The sequence below is a fragment of the Ruditapes philippinarum genome, unplaced genomic scaffold (genome assembly GCF_026571515.1).
Source record: "Ruditapes philippinarum isolate M1 unplaced genomic scaffold, ASM2657151v2 ctg2898_1_1_1_1, whole genome shotgun sequence".
NCBI lineage: Eukaryota > Metazoa > Mollusca > Bivalvia > Venerida > Veneridae > Ruditapes > Ruditapes philippinarum.
This window is the reverse complement of record NW_026857691.1, coordinates 2538-19218: the sequence shown is the minus strand read 5'-3', so window position 1 is coordinate 19218 and position 16681 is coordinate 2538.

Sequence of the window (16681 nt, the reverse complement as noted above, 5' to 3'; positions counted from 1 at the left end):
TAGTTGGTACTCGAAGCCTTGTAGCTGGAAAAAGCACATCTAACCAACGCATTGAGAAGTGGTGGTGTACATTACGAGAAAAAAATGGAATCCATTGGTGGATTTTTTTTCAAAGACTTACGCGATACCTGTGTATTTAATGATCTGGATCCGATACAATGTGAGAACTTAAAATTTTGCTTCATGGACCTCATACAAACCGAGTTAGACCGGATTACACATGAAACTAGGCAACAAAAAAGTTTGTCTGTTATTTATAGTAAACCTGACACACTGTTTTTGTACCAGGTCTGTATGAAACTCACGACTTCGGCAATGCAGTTAATTTGAGAGACGTATATATTTGCAAAGAACATGTTTTCACGTCCAAGAAGACAATGTGAGGAATTCATAGAATTAGCACCCCTTCTGAAGCCAGATCTACAGATGCCATTAGGACGCTGATTCAAAGCACTACAAAACTTGTGTACCGAGTTTTGAAAGATTTTTAATTTTGAGAATAGATTTATACTGATTTTGTTCGTGTTATTGATAATATACTAGGTTACTATAGGTTAAGTTTCAAAAAATGATGTTTTAAAATCATAAAGACGATAGTCTACGATTTCACTTTATTATATGGTTATTTTAAGATATTGGTTTGTAAATATTGAGCAAATTAGCAATATATTTGTAAATTTTATCATTTAAGTTATAACCACTATAATTTGCCTACTATAAGGCATTGTAAAATTGACAACATTGTTTAGTGGTATACCTAAAGGACACCTGTATGCAAAATTTAAGCAAAATTTACCGTACGGATTTGGAGTTGTAGGCATTATTATGACTCAGAACATATACATTTAAAAGGCTTTTTAAAAGAAATACATTTTATTGAAAGTCTAAAAAAATATCCGTGTAATCTCATTTAAACATGTTTTGTAAGTGATTGTTTGTTTAGATGCAAATAATAACATGTTAAATGCATGACTATTCTCGACACGATAGAAATATGCATGGAAATATTTCTCTACCCCACCAATTTGAATTTTTTTATCATATCATTCTAAATTTAAAAAATCACTAAAATTGCATTTAGTAAAAGGGCTTGTATCAAAGCTTGCTAAAATCTTTCTAGAAGTATATTGATTCATTCTGTGAACTATGGACGGCTTTAACCAGCTAGTTTGTAATGTATAAAGCATTGAAAATGTTATAATTGTAATTTGCTCTTAGATTTTTTTTAGCATTAATTAGGCAATGCATATATGTAAAAAAAATATAATAATAGAAAACGTGCATATTTTTCCATCTTAATATAGCTAGAAAAATCTAAACACATTTATTGTACAAGTTAATTGTCCTTTCAAAGATTTCCAACTCAGCAGCCTGTAAATATTAATTTGTAAAGTTTTTAGATCACAATATATGTATGTGCAATTTTGTAACTATGTACGTAAAATGCATTGGCAGTATTTTTTTTGTTTTTTTTTTGGCATACGTATTACGAGATTAACTGCACTATAATGAATCGACTTCTGGTTGTATCTCTTTCTATCAAGCCCTTGTTACAAAACGGCTGCCCGACCAGGAATAGAAACCTCGGTTCTCCCGCGTGACTGGCAGGGACACTTTCCTCTATGCCAAATGTCACAGGGGGAGAAAGATTTGCAGCCATACCGGGATTCGAACCCAGAACCCCTTACAGAGCTAGCTTCGTCCCGACCGAGATTGCATATCATCTACTGAATAGATTCGTACCGTGACATATAAGTTATACGTGTAATTTCAAGTATGTGTAATTAGATTCAAACGTCTTATTCATTCGCAACAAATAGCAACCATACTTTATAGGATGTATTATGGTATTTAAAAGGAATATATATTATTGTTATTTCAAAAATAGTAATTGATCTTTGTAATAAATGCTGACTTATTTTCTAGTGTTTTTTTTTTTAGGTTTTGCCTTATGACTTTTCACTTATAATATATCACTTTTTACTTATGACTTTTGTCTTTTGACTTATAACTTTTGCCATTTGCTGTTACTCTTTGCCTTGGTATAAACATTAGTTTTACTTGATTTTAGATTAATGCAAAATAAGCAAAACTAGATTTTAGATTAATGCAAAATAAGCAAATTTGTGATACAATCACCAAATGCAAGGGAGCACATCGGCCGAGAGTGGTGTTGAAGTCATATGATGTTTAAAATTAGAATTATTGCATTCATATCTTTTTATCATAGTTGATCGTTTTACGTGAAGAATCAACATCAATTGTTCATGTGAAATCATATGTATATAAGTTTTAATTCGGGACATTCATTTATAAGTGCCGTCTGCAGCATTAAGTATTAAAGTAATTAAACTATTCTTGATAAATAACGAATTTCTTATTCAGATAAAACAGTTCTTAGCTAATTTCTAGATGTGTAGCTTTATTACAAATTTTTATTAACATTTTACATCTTGAAATAGATTATTTAATTCCTTGTTGAAGTTAGTCACGGTTGACTGTTACGCTATTTTTCCGTGTTGACTATTAAAAGAGGGTAAAAAAGCGTTAGGCATTTATAATACATTAAAATGAAGGAGATATATGTACGGAATATTATGTAGTAGTAGCTTTTTTAAGGCTTTGTTTTTTGCTACAAGCAGTGGTGGAAAATTGATATCTCGCGAGACCGAAGGTCGAGTGAGATATCAATTTTCCATTGTTGCAAGTAGAAAAATGCATAGCCTCAGAAAGCTACTACAGACACTAATTTTACTTTTATTATATACCTTTTCGTTTTAGTAAAAATGATTTTCATTAAACTACACTTCTATAAGAAATTTCAGAAAATAAAAAAAATACATTTATGACTGACGGATGAATACGTAATTTATGCAAAACCGGCGACGCTTCTTTTATAATTTTTGGATCCCCGTTTCCTAATGCTACGTAAGACACAGCTAAGATCGGAACCAAGGGTAAAAAATAATCCGGCATTTCCATATATGGTTCCGTATTTGTCACTAAAACATAATACGGAATTTTCTATCCGTAGGAAGAAAATTTATAGGTATAAAATAAAATTTAGAAAACGGTTTTTGACACAAATATGACTTGAAACGCTCGTGATTTCTACTTCAAAACTTGTACTTATTTACATTATCAAATTAATCTGGTCCTGATGATAAAAAGACATTTTTCTCATTTGTTGACAATTTATTATTGTGTTATTGTAACTTTGTTATAACCAAAAATAAACTTGCAATTTCCCACCGGAATAAACAGTATTTAAATGTTACAGAGAATTTATTTATCTATGTAAGATAGTGTTCCATTAAAGTTATAAGTAAGAGGTTGAAACGAGCAAAGTAGAATAGAATAGCAATCACTAAAGAAGTAAACTGTGTGGAACCAGCCAACTCCCTCAACAGACTACCTAAATATACCTCTACCGAGAGACCACACTACCAAAGGTTTTTACCTCACGGTCTTGACCGTGACAGGTTGGCAGAGCTATCAATAATTGTTTGGAAACAGATAACAACAAACATTTTTTATTCTACAACCGTGCTTCTTTTTTGTTTAACAAAAATTGTTGTCTTATAAGAAAACAAATGTATTAGATAGGCAAAACAAAACTGAATTTGAGCTTCATTATATTTAATTTAAAAACAAAGATAAGAACTACAGAGGTAAGCATTTTTTTTCTAAAATAGCACACATGCCTTACTTAAAAGCTAACACTAAGGAACAGCTAAAAAATAAACACTGCCATCAACAAAAACATCAAGTATTTACGTCACAGAAGACATATATACATTGCAATATTTCTACAAAACAACACATTGTTGATACGTTACTGATGAAAAACTAAGAAAATCATGAGTGATCTAACGAAGCTTTTGAATTTGGTAAACTAGCAACGCTAGAGTGACTGTATTATTATTGAAGTCAAGATTTTTAACATCATTGTCAAAGCGTTATTTCTTCATTTCTAACTGTTCAAAAGAGAGAAAAACAAACACAGTATCTAGCTAAAAATTTCCTAGTTAACTTTAAGAAACTGTATACATGTATAATGTATATATTAAATAACGTCCACAAGTTCGTTTTTTTTTTCGAAGAATAACCGACTTTATATGTAATTGGAAATATAATAATAATAATGATAATAATAATAATAATAATATATCTTTATTAAAGAAAGGTTACACATTAAGAACATACCAATAACAATCATATATATCATAGTATTTCGTAATGTGCATCCCACAACTCACAGCATGTCGAAAAAGGGAATGTTTAACTTAGAAGAACGATTAAATGTTATAATCAAAAGTTTTGTTAACACCACAATGCACTCTGTCTCGCCATTAAATTCAAGTTGATGCCTCCAACAGTTTTTGAGATAATTATGAGTTTAACAAAATCTAAGTATGAAAAAAAAGGAAAAAAAATCAACAACAAAGGGGACTTCCTAAAATGTAGCTATAATAGCAAGAAGTATGTTTCTTTCTGCCTCGCCAAGCTATATGAACATGCAAAGTTTGATTTCGATACCTTCTCTTTTAAGTTTTTTAAAAATTTTACAATGGGCAAATACAATGAAAATTATGAAAACCAGAATTATGAATTCATGATTTTTTCACACTTTTCTCTCTGTTTCACCATGACCTGTATATCGATAACAAGATTTGTACCATATTGGAGGTATGGACAGTATACAATTAACGTGGCGGGGACGTGACATTGCGTGTTTCCAATAAAGCGTCCACAATAAGTGGTGGGGTTAAAACTTGAAAAATTATCGAGCGTTCTGAAAAACAAGTGTGAAATGGTAACGCTCGTATTAACCAAAAATGTTCTGAAAAATTTCCATAGACAATAACGAAGAAAAACCTTAATCACTAGTGTTTGGACAATTTTTGCATTTGCTAAACTGTACTACTTTCCACTCGGAAACGAACGCTGGTTTTGCCATTGAAACCTCTTAGTCTTTCTTAACTGGCTCCGAAAACTTGACAAATATGTATTGCTGATGTTCTTGGTTGAAACCATTCGACAGCACGTCCTTTAAATTCCTACAGGTAGCTTTACTAGAATTTAAACTGAAAACATTAAAAGTATGTGTTATCTTAATTGAAATGAAATACATATATATACAAAAATGAAATACAAAATCGAAAAAAAAGGCAGAATTTGATAAACAATGCAATTCAGAGATTTTCTAACTTTAGAGCGTGTTCTAAACAAGTGTGTGAAGTTTCAAAGCTGTATGTTTTATTGTTTTTTGAAATACCATGTTTCATGAAACTTCTTAACCACAAAATTTCTTTTGTCAAAAATAAGGCCTATAATTTGGTCTATATTCAAAATTAGAATGGACGAAGAATAAACTACGAGTGAAAAACCGATTGTAACTGCAGCAAACAACAATGCGAGAAAACTGGTTTGGATTTAAAAATGGAACCTATATAAAAAAATAAAGCGTTTGATTCATACGCTTTATGTCAATTTGAGATTATATATCCCTGTTCCGGAAATCAAAATAAAAAATGAATACCCAATGCAATGCAATGCAATGCAATGCAAGCAAAGTAATTTTCTTTTCTTTAATCAATTTAAAAGGCTTATATAAGAATAACATTCTGTTCTTTGCATATGAGCCCACATATTTTGTTTTTAAGCCTCCAGGAAACTTAAGGTAAATGAACTTACCTTGTCTGAATCGTTGTCATATTCACCATATTTTCCTTGGAAATTATAATTATAATGGCAAGCACGTGGGAAATAACAAAATCCATAAGTCATAAATCAAAAGTCATAAATCAAAAGTCATAAATCAAAAGTCATAAGAAAATAGAAAAATAAATCTATAAGTCGAAACTCAAAAGTGACCCTCCAAGGCTTCCATATAAAAGTGTTAATGTGTTACTGTATGTGATTTTGAGATCTGATACTTATAAACACTGGTTTATCATGTGACTGTCTTATATTACATGTAAATGTATTAATTGTGTAAATACATGTATATTACGATGAAATATGTGCTCTGTTCTGTTCTATTCGTAGGATGTGTACCAATTGATTTATCTACTAAAGGTGCTGAAATATAGATACCTTTAGCTTTTGTATGTTACTAGAAACTAAAACAGACAAACAAGAAAGGTACTAACAGACACAAAAATCAGATCTATCGATCTAAAAGGGAGAGACTTGAAACATTATAAATTACATTTCATCAAGGGAAATAACTATTACTTTTAGCTATGCAATGCTTACTGGCATTTGTCGATCTTTAATAGCATATCTTCAGCTTAAACTAATTTATTCAATGCTTTATGAGTAGTAAACAACATTTTTGCTGTTAACAATTATGCTATAACTGTTATATGAGCAAATAAAAGATACGTTTAAGAATTTTACTGAATTATGACATATAACCGTTGTAACCATTGATAATCGGTAAATAATAATAATAATAATAATTATTATTATTATTATTATTATTATTATTATTATTTGTTTATTTTATTTGTCATACATTAATTATAAACATGACACATGAAATTGCTCAGTAGTGCAATAAAAACGGTTATCAAGTTTCTTGTTATTTATACATATTTTCAAAATTCTATAAATAACAAACATCTGATAACAATTAATGATAAATTAACTCATATGATCGTGAATAATGATTTTCAAGTGTTTGAATAGTTTTTAATACAAAATAAATTTTTTTTTATACCTTGACATTGATCAATAATTCATTTTTGTATTATAATCTACCTTCACCGGCAGCAAAGTCTCACTATATCAAGCCATAAAAGTAAGTAGATATACTTATGGTGAAGTAAAGTGACAAATGCAGTAAAAGTATTGCAATTGGAAACTTTTTTGACAAAATACTGCTTGCAATGTTCTTGTATGATTATTAAAATGAGAACAAACACGAAAAGGTAAGGCGACGTTCACACAACGCAGCTCCAGACACAGCCACATTGACAGAAGGAAGGCACCGAACCAAAATGGGGATGTTCACAAAAGCGGAGAAAGGAGAAAACCGGCATACTAATTAAAGTTACAAACAATTCAAAATGAGAGAAACGATAAAAACCAAAGGCGCTGATACTGGAGTAAAAGGGACAAGGGTATTTTATAGAGAAAAAGAGAGGAAAAGGGAAATGGGGTGGAATGTGGAATGAAATACTGCTAACGACAATTCTCAAAATATGACACCCAGAATGCGTAACAAAGCATGTAACAAGACATACATGAGAATGAATATATAGGGGTACGCCCTTTGAACGTCAATAGTAACAACACTACTGGAGACATTAAACCGTTAATCCCAAATATATTATTTTTTGTCGGGACAATGTGAATAAAATGAAGCCCCGCCTAGAAAAAATTGTAACAATGCTTATGGTTACTTTAAACAAAATATGTAACACACAGAAATCATGTTCATGTTAATATAGAAAGAAGGCGATACAGACTAATGACCATAACAACATCACTCGGAAGCCTAAAAAGAACTATAAGGAAATCATCTATAAGGGCCCGACGAATCAAGATAGAATACGAAAGTTAAAACAATTCATTCCAAAAGGTTTTAAGAACTGTCCACTACAGACTCTTCTGCCAAATCCGTCAGCTGTAATCCAAAGAGGAAAGCGAAGTGTCCATCTGTAAAATGTTTGAACACCAAGTATGCGACATGCCTTAAAATGGGTCATTGTCTCTTTGAATAAAAACCTGTGATAACTCTGGTATAGACAGCAGGAAAATTATTAAATGCATGTATAACTTCATGTTGTGAATTAGAAAAGAGGCTTAACATATAACCCCTGTGATAACAATGTAGAAATATATCGGCGTAAATAAATGCGTAAAAATTCTTAAATTAAGCAGGAAAAAATATTTTTGTATCTCTTCAGGGAAGAAAATAGTAAACTATAGCAGTACATTAAGTGTGGATTCTTTGTATTTAGAATTATCAAATTATAACTCAACACTTAGACTGATTACGGTCTTATGTTAAAAGAAAAAGACGCTTGATTGTGAGAAAGACTATTTGAACTTTTGATTTTTAATGGCTGATTGTTTTTCCTTTGTGTATAAACCTTTCAATTAGTATATACCTTGAATGCATATTGATTTTCAACAAAAGATTTTTTTTCAAATTAAAACGAGAAGAATGTACCATAACCAATTAAAGCCGAGTACAAGACGACACAGGCATACACACAACATATCATGTTCTCTGTTTTAAAAAACACTACCTATACCTTATATAAAAGTTTCTATCTATACATTGTTGCGCTTATCCCAGTTCATTTATATCATTTAAATCATATGAAAATCAAGTCTGCGTGATGTTTTCAAGATATAAGAAACAAGAACATAGCTAAAAAAAAAGAAACCATTAAAACTCTTCACTTTTTTACGTAAGTTCGCTTTTCCTACAAAGGGTAGACTCAAACATATTTACAACAAAATATTCGTTTTAAGATTGTATAAGTGATACAAATGACTCATACTCTATACAAACATATAATTTTGATATGGTCAAAATACATAAAATATACAACACCATTATTCATTGGTATTTAACTCTTGAATAAATGTAGTCTGACGTACGAAAGACCGGCAGGGCCATTTCAACTTCATGAATTCCAGATTTCGTCTTCATGAATTAACAATTCAAACTCCGTGAATTCCCGTTTTCAACGAATTCACGAATTCCCAATTTCAACTTCACGAATTCACGATTTCAACTTCGTGAATTCATAAAGATGAAATCGTGAATTCGTGAAGTTGAAATCGTGAATTCACGAAGTTGAATTTTGAATTTACGAAGTTGAATTCGCGAAGTTGAAATCGTGAACTCATGAAGTTGAAATCGTGAATTTGTGAAGTTGAAATCGTGAATTCATGAAGTTGAAATCGTGAATTCGTGAAGTTGAAATCGAGAATCCATGAAGCTGAAATCGGGATTCATGAATTTAAAATGTCCCCACCGGTCTTTCGTACTGACGAGATGAACTGTAATACATTAATCTCAGATGTACAAACTTATTAACTTGCTTGAAATATATCTAATAAACAATATCGATAAATGGCGAGAACATTGAAGATGAATATTTCTTTGTTATATGTTGTGAAAATAAAAAGACATAAGGAAGAAATGTATCCCCGGGAAAAATTTCATTTTAAAAAACTAATTTTTAAAGGGGGTGATTTATAACAAAAGTTTAAAGCAAGATCTTTAATTTAAAGAAAATTAAATTTTACATCGGGAAAAAAAGTTTTACATTTTCATATTTCAAAAAGCAACCGACAAAAATTTAACACCCTTTGAGAAATAAAAAACACAAAGAAAAATTTTTCTAATTTTAAAACATATCATTCCAATTTCGATAAAAAAACATAATTGAAGAAAAAAATTTTCGGGATTTACTTTTTAAATTTTTGGCATTGCATTTACATACTCAGGGCTAATTAACGCCGCGTTTCCGGAAAAAAAAATGTATAACTTTTCAAAATAAAATCATTTTGTAAAAAAAACTTTCAATAAGGGAATGTTTTAGTTTTGGGTGCTTAAGGGAAAATTTAATGACAATTAAAAACTAAAATAATACTAAAACAAAAAGAAATTTTAGACGGGTAATTTCCCAAACTTAAATGTAAAAATTATATAGACCTTTTACCAAAATATTATCTTTGTTCATTTTAAACATTTACAGTATTACTAGAATTTCCTTACCGTTTAAAACCATCTTTAATTTTTAAAGAAATTCGGAATTTCTTAGTTGAATTTTAAAATTATATTTGAAAATAAAAGCCCTTTCGGAATTTTTTATTTAAATATAAAATTTAAACATTTTTCTTCCCATTCCCTTTTTTAGTCACCCATAAATTTTTAAACTAAATTTTTGGGAGTATTTTAAAAGGAAAAAAGGGTAAATTTAGGAACTGTTTTAAAAAAAAATTTTTGGGATTTTTTTGGGGAAATTTTATTCAAAGTTTTTTGGTTTAACTTTTTTTAACTCTTTTTCATAAAGGATAATTCCAGACAGACTAACTTTGAATTTTTTTTGGATTTTCAGTTTTGTAAAGAAATTTTTTTTTAAATTTTTTTTTTAAAAATTTTTTGTAAAAATTTTATTTTTAAAAATTTGTTGGGGTTTTTTTTCTCTTACCCGGGCCTCAACAAAAAATTTGGGGTCGCCCCGGGTTTTAAATATTTTTTTTTGGCCCTACATTTTTGGAAATTTTACCGTTTTTTGGTACTTTTATTTTACCTTTTTACCCCTATTGAAAAATTTGTTTTTTTAAAATTTGCCCTTTTTTTTAAAATTTTTTAAAACACATCACTTCTGATTTAAAAAACCAGAAACAAATCAGTCTTTTAATTTAGAAAATTTAGAATTTCCCCCGGGATTTTAATTTTGGCTAAAAAAACTTTTTGCTGGGATACTTGCAAAAAAGTAAATTATCCAGAAAATTAAATCTTCAATGCTAAAAAAAGAAATTAAAAAAATCTTCCTATGATTCATTATTGGATGAATATATTTTGACAAGATGCACTTTCTCTTTTATTGTTAAAACAAACCCAGAAATTAAGATAAAAACTTGAACTTCAATTTAAATTTGAAAAAGAAAAAAAGGAAATTAGAAAAAGAAAGGAAGAAAGGCAGTTACAGTTAGAAAAAAAAGGGGTAAGAAGGCAGTACAGTTAGAAAAAGAAAGGGAAAGAAAGCATTACAGTTAGAAAAAGAAAAGGAAGAAAGACTGTTTAGAAAAGAAAGGGAAGAAAAAAAAGGAAAGCAGTTTTTGAAAAAGAAAAGAAGAGAGAAATTTCAGTTAAAAATGAAGAGAATTAGAAATCAAAAGAGAGAAAATCAAGTTTGAACATAGAAAAATTCAAAATTTTGATGTCACCTAAAAATATTAGCTTTTCCCACCTTTTAAGAAAAAGAAAAAGTTGATAAGTATTCTCATTTTAAAATTTCTAAAAATTAAAAAGGCCAAAAGCACGGGAATTTATTTTACAGAGTTTTTAAAATGGAAATTTGTAAAATCTATACACAATTTTTACTTTTGAACAAACTTAATTTTATTTTAAAAATTTAAAATTCTGAAAGGTTTTTGTATACCAAGGCCACAGGAAAAAATTCCAAAAAACTAAGAAAAAAAAGGAAACCCCATGGTTTTAAAGGGAAAAAAACTTTTGACCCGAGGGTAAATCTAAAAAAATTTAAAAAAAAATATGAAAACTCGACAGCTCGTTATTTTGAAGATTTTTAAACTTGCTTTCCCACTTGATTTTAAAAATCTTTTTTTAGATGAAAACGGGGGTAAAACTTAGAAGAACGGCCCTTGTAGGGGGAATATTTTTTAAACCCCCACAAATTTCTCTTTAAAAATAAAAACCCCACCCCCCCAATTTTTAATTTCCCCAAGTTCATTTTTGGGATTTATCGGGCCCTCACCCAGCATTTCAAAAAACCCAAACCAAAGCTCTATAAAAATAAAGGTCTTAGCCTTATCTTCCACACCCAATTTTTCCCAAAAAAAGGGACTTTTAATTTTCGGGATTGTTTACCCTTAAAAAGGGGAAAAACCAACGTATACCAAACCCCCACGGGCCCCACTAAAGGGCTGAACCCACTGTTTGAAAATAAGAAATTTTTAAAGGGTCAAAAAACCCCAAAGTTGATTCATAATGGGATTTTTGAACCCATTCTTTCCAAAAGGTTCCCCGTTAAACTTTTTGGGGATATTTTCCCACCACCCAAAAATTTTTAAAGACACGGGACCCTTCTCAATCTTAACGAATACACTCCCTTTTTTCGAGAAGACTTTCTTGGATTGCCTTTTTTCTTTAAAATGGGTTTCAATTTCCCCCTCCCATAATATTTTTGCCCTAAATTTTGTAAGGGCCCCGGTGTGTGGGAAAAACTTTTCCCCTTTTAAAAGGGTTTCTTTTAGCAGGTAAGACTTACGGGAAAAAGGTATTGTTAAACTTGTAAGCACCCTTGTGGAAATACCTCCCCCTTTTGACAGGAAATTCCTGCCCTTTTCCCCTTCAAATTGCAACCCAGAGGGCTAAAACCCATTCCAAGAAGAAAATTTTTGTTCAGATAGACTAGCTGATATTTTTATGGGCCCCAGTTTTTAAATAAGAAAAAAAATTTTTTCTCACCCACTCTCCCTAAACTCAAAAATTTTTTCAATACGGCCCTTCTACACCAAGATCAAAGACAATTTCAGACAGGGCGGAAAGGGTCACGGGTTTACCCAAAAAACAAAAAAATATCCTGAGATTATTTTTTCCAAAACCCTTTAGGAAGGAAAGTTACAACCCTTTTTTATAGAAAAGAATGGGTTTTTAATGAAAAAGGGACCGGGGGCCCTTCCTGAAGAGGGGGGACATTAAAACCCCAAAATTTGGGGGTTCCCAAAATTTCAATCCCGGGAAAAAATTAAGCCTTGGCCCCTAAACACCCAGGGCATTTCTTTTGGGTTTTAAAAAACCTATCATAAAATTCTCAGTCTTTTATTGCCTTTTAAAAGCAAATTACGGGTCTGAAAATTTTTCAAGGGTTTGGAAAACCAAAAAACCCAATCCCAAAGCCTTTACAGCCTTTTCCCCGCTTTTTGATGAAACCTTTTAGAGAGTTTGGGGGACTCGTACCCCATTCCCAAAAAACAAAATTCAGCTTCCAGTACTTTAACTATTTTTTCCTACCCTTCCCTAACACCTTTAAGGGAAAAAGGGGGCCAAAAACATTTTAAGGCTTTGTAAATTTTTTCACATTTTGCTTTTAACCTAAAAAAAATACGGGCCAAATAAGGGGGGTAAAATTTAAATGTCGGTTTTTTCCACAGGTCATCCCGGGTTGGGAATTTCCCCAAAAAGGGTCAAAAACCTACACCCTAAATAAAGGGCTTTTGGGAAAAGATTTCCCCCCAACTCAAAAAATTTGTTTGCCATTTTTTTGACACAAAAAAAGAGGGGAAAAAGCCCCTTTTAGTTTTTTTGTTTGGTAAAAAACTTTCAAACTCGGGTTCACCCCTTTTAATTAAAATTGTAAACCCCGGGGGACCCTTAAAACTTTTTAAAGAAAAATTTCCTGTTGAAGATAACATTTTTTTAAAAGTTTCATATTTCAGTTTTGGGGAAATGGGTTTACAAATCTTTGGATTAGCTAGATTTAATTAAAATAAACCCCAAATAAAGAAAATAAAGGGTTAGAGAACTCCGGGAAAAATTTAAAACCCTGTATGAGATTTCCCTTTTTTACTTTTAGGGGAAAAACCCCATACAGCAAATATTTTGGCCCTTATACAGAAAAAAAAGTCATAAACCCTTAATTAATTTTAAATCCCCTTGGGGGCAAAGAAAACCCAAAGGCAAAAATATTTAAAAGAATTTTTTGCCCAGAGATAGCAAAATTGAAAACTATTTTTTGAAAACTCTTTTCCAAAAAAATTCAAGTTCAATGAATCAAAGGGGGAAAATTTTAAAAGGGTTGCCCGGTTACAAAGCTTAAAAACCCCAAAATTTTCTAAAAATCTAAAGAAAAATTTCTCATTTAAAAACCGCAAAACGAGTAATGAAAAAGCTTATTAATAAATTTAAAACATTTTCCTAAAATTTTCCCCACACGGAATGAAAAAAACCCTCATAAAGGTCTTTCTTAAAAAACCTTAAACCCAAAAAAACAACATCCATAAAAACAACCGAAAATAAAAACCTAAGACAAAAGTAATTTTTTTGGGATAATACTTTAGAACCAAGAAAAGTTAAAAGCTCCCCAGAAATTCTTGCCCGAAATCAAATTTTATAAAAGTTAAAAGTTTACCGTAAAGTAAACCCCGGAAAAAACAAAACGTTTCTTTTCCTATCCAAAATTTGATGACTTTTTGAAAAAAATTGGGAAAAGAAAGTTTTGGGGCAAAGTTTGATTTCAAAAGGGGATTCTGGAAATTCCCATTTACTGAAAAGCTAAAGAAATACCCCTTTTAAAAACCCCCAACCCGCTTTTTCAATAAAATCATCCCTTTTTGGAAAAAAACCCCCCACAATTTTTCAGAACTTAAAAATGGAAACGGGTTTCCCGGGGGACCTTTAATTGATGACCAATAAACACCAATAAGGGGAGAACTTCAAAACCCCTAAAAAGCATTTTTCACCGATATGACAAAATTTACATTAATTTGCAAAAGTAAATTTTTGTAGAAATTTTAAAACATTTAACATTAGGGGGAAGGGGTAAAGAAAAACCCAATAAAAACAAGGTAAAAAGCACCTTTTTTCCCTTTAAACTTGAAAAAAACTATATTTTTTGGGTAGGCGGGGAATTAGGGAATTTAAAATTTTCGGTTTTTGAAAAACCTTTTGAAAAATTGTAAAAAAAAAACCAAAAATTCTTTTGGGAAAACAATTAAAATCCAATTTACACCTTTAAAGCCATAAACGTGCCCCTTTCCCTTTTGGGCCCCAGATTTAAAAAAAATTTAATTACGAATCAAACATGGGCGGAATTTTTGACCAAGAAAAAAAAGGGTTTGGGACCATCCCTTTTTATTTTTCAAAAAATTTTAATAACATAAAAAAATTCCACTATAGAGAAAGGGGCCCTTGCTTTTATTCTTTTTTCAGCATTTTGAATTATCTAACTCTTAAAAATTTTGCCTGTTGGGTTTTATTTAAAAAAACCCCCCCCACTTTTTGCATAAATTTAAAAACCAAAAATAAGGGTAAGGTGACCCTTTTTTTGCAAAATATTTCCTAAAATAGACAAAAAAAAGGGGAAAGAAATTTTACCCCTATCCCCTTTCACTGTCAAAAGGTTATTTGAAAATTTTTAAAAATTTAACTTTACATTTATATAGTTTATTTTTTTTTGTTTTTTTGTTTTGCTTTGTTTAAAACCCCTTTATTAATATTTTTATGTTTTTGTTGTTTTGTAATACCCCCAAATAATAAATTAAAAAATTGTTTAACATTCTCCATTTTTTTTAAGTTAAAATTTTTGAATTTAGTAAAAGAAAATTCATTTCTTTTAATATTTTTTTCTGAAGGGAAGTTTAATGTACCCAACTAAAACTTTATAAATTTATAAACCCTTTTTGGGATTTCCAATAACATTTTCTTTTTTTAAAAAATTGACAACAGTATTTTATAGAACTTTTTTACCTGTTGAAAAATTTCATGCATTAATTAGATAAAAATTCGGGAAATTTTTATTTTTAAGTTGCTAATTAGAATTTGAAAACATAATAGCCCTTTTCAAATTTTTTCCTTATTAATATTAAAATTGACTTTTTTCTTTCCCCCTTTACCTTTTGGGTCATCAGGATTTTTTAATCATCAATTTTTGGTATTTTTTAATTTGGGATAAAAATTTGAATTTTTGGAAACCCTTGGTTTTTAAAAAATTTAAATTTATCTTGGATTTTTTGTGGGAATTTATTCAAATTTTTTTGGATTAATTTGTTTTAACTGGCCTTTTCAAAAAGGTTTAATTTCCCCGGGACCCAACAGACATTTTTTTTAATTTTTTTTGGATTCAGATTTGTAAAATAATTTTTATTTTTTTCCCTTTAAATTTTTCTGTAAAAAATTTTTATTGTTACTTTTTGTTCCCGGGCTTTTTTTCTCTTTTACCCCCCTGCTCTAAAAAGACTTTGAAAAAATTTTCCGTAATAAAGCAATATTATGGTTTATATGTTAAATGTCGACAATCTGATTTTTGAGGGAAAAAAATTTTTTGAGATACCACAGAAAACGTTTAAAAATATCTGTTGCACCCAATTTATTTGGTTTTTCGATAGGGTTTTTAAACTTTTTTTTGCAGTATTGAGCACAATTATTTTAAACCCCTTTTAAAAGTACAAACAATAATTTTTTTTTACAATATTTGGCTGTACTAGTTTTTTATGGCATTTCAAACTATCAACGTTCAATGAACACTAATAGAAAATTTTGCAAAACTTAAAATTTGCCCCGTTTGGGCTTTTTTAAGCTTCCATTTTGAAATTTCTTACTCTTTTGTTTTACTTATTTTTTTTTATTTATTTATTGCTTATAAAATTTTATTTTTTCCTAAATTTTAAAATTTTCTAGTTTTAAATTAAATCACTGTCAAACCCCCTGAATGATCGTTTTGAATCCTGTAGGAATCCGATAATTAAACTACCCAATATTCCCTTTTTACTTAGCCGACCAGACAAAAAAAAGAAGTTTTTTTTGGGTTATTATAATCTTTTAAATTACAAAAAAAAATAAAAAAAAACTATTTTAAAAATTTTTATAACAAAAAATTACCTTACCTTTTTTTTTAAAATTAACAGCACAAATTTCATTATTACAAAAATTTTTGTTTGGCCGCTACCCCTTCGTAAACGACGAATATAATAAATAACGAAATTTTAAAATAGGATATCGGGTTTTTAATATATAGTTATTGATCCTACTCTAAAGAATGTTTAATATTCATTAAAATTTTCCAAATTTCAGTTCAAAATTTTTTGAAATTTATTTAAAACTAAAATGCTTCGTTCCGTACACTTTTGAATATTTTTTTTTTTTTTTAATAAATAATTTTTTAATTTGGGGATAAAAATTATGAAAAAACGGAGTTATAACATATCTTAAACTGTTTTTTACCATTTTCTTTTTTGCTTT